We start from the raw sequence: 1,711 nt of genomic DNA on the forward strand, positions 1-1,711 counted from the left end.
TGCCTGTAATCCCAGTACTTTGGGAGGCCATGGCAGGAGGATCGTTTGAGGCCAGGAATTGGGAACCAGTCTGGGTAACATAGTGAGACCTCGTCTCTAGTTAAAAAAAAAAAACAAACAAAAACCTTTTAAAAACTAGCCAAGTGTGGTGGTGTGCATCTGTAGTCCCAGGCTACCCAAGAGGCTGAGGTGGGAGGATGGCTTGAGCCTGAGAGGCAGGGTTTGCAGTGATCAGACCACAGCACTCCAGCCTGGATGACAGACCGAGATCCTGTCTCAAAAAAAAAAAAAACAACCTCTCTTTCTTTGAAGAGGGTCCCCAAGCTGGGTGCGGTGGCTGACGTCTATAATCCTAGCACTCTGGGAAGCCAAGGTGGGCAGATCATGAGGTCAGGAGTTTGAGACCAGCCTGGCCCACATAGTGAAACCCTGTTTCTACTAAAAATACAAAAATTAGCCAGGCATGATGGTGCATACCTGTAGTTCCAGCTACTCGGGAGGTTGAGGCAGGAGAATCGCTTGCACTTGGTAGGTGGAGGTTGTGGTGAGCCTAGGCTGTGCCACTTCACTCCGGCCTGGGCAACAGGAGTGAGACTCCGTCTCGAAAAAAAAAAAAAAAAAAGAGAGAGAGAGCACCCTAACTACATAAGCCTCATACCTCAGCAAACTGGGGTCCACCCTGTCCCGGCCCTGTGGATTCTTCCTCCACAGTGATTCTTGAGTCTGTGTTGTTTAAATTTGCCGGCCTCCCCTTTCTTCAGACTTGGTTTCTTTATGTGTGGTCAAGCAGAGTAAGTGCCTGCAGTGATTCTCACAGCACCACCTTCTTCTCCTTGCCCTCATCTGCCCTACTTCCCAACATCAGATTACTCTTATTAATAACACCAAAAAGTACAGCTTATGTGGTATCTGTTAGGTGCCGGGTACTTTATATACACTACCTTTAATTCTCACAGTCACCTAGGAGGTAGGTATTACAGCTAGTGCTCGATTTACGACCACAATTGGTTCAGACAGACCGGTTGTAACACGATTTAGTCGTAAGTTGAGTAGGCTATATGCACGCGGAGATGGTAGTGCTGCCGGAAGCTGGTCCGCACTGTCGTACGCCCAGCTGGGCAACGTTTGCGCTGCCAGACGTGGAGCACTCGTGGCTAGCGATTGTGGTCGTAAAGTCGAATGGCCGTAAGTTGCATAGGTCGTAAGTTGATCAATACTTGTACTACCATTGTATAGATGAGGCAACCAGGACTCAGTGCTTGAATGACTTGTTGAAGGTCAAAAAGTTACCACGTGACTGCCACAGGATTCAAGCTTAGCTCCTTTTCTCATTCGGCTTGGAGCATGTGGCCTTTCTGTACTCTAATACAACTTGTCTCATTGCTTCCAGAAAAAGCAATTAAAACTTTGCCCTCAACAGTAAGAAGCTGGCCTCTCCCTGTCACCTTTCCTGTGTGTATACCCTACAGTCCAGCCAAATCAAACCCTTGGTGGTCCTTGAATATGGCACATCTTCCCTTGGTGTGTAACCTTTCCCCACACGCTAACCCCTTCTCTAGTTTCTGGAACCCAAGGTCTCCCAGATGGATGTAATAGCTCCTTCTAAGGCCCCAAAGCACTTCAGTTTTGCCATAAGAGATCATAGCACTTCCTGGACTTCCTTGTATTAAGGAACAAGGGCACTCACCTTTAAATGGTTGCAATTGTCTCA

Source organism: Cebus imitator, unplaced genomic scaffold (assembly GCF_001604975.1).
Source record: "Cebus imitator isolate Cc_AM_T3 unplaced genomic scaffold, Cebus_imitator-1.0 Scaffold45, whole genome shotgun sequence".
Classification (NCBI taxonomy): Eukaryota; Metazoa; Chordata; class Mammalia; order Primates; family Cebidae; genus Cebus; species Cebus imitator.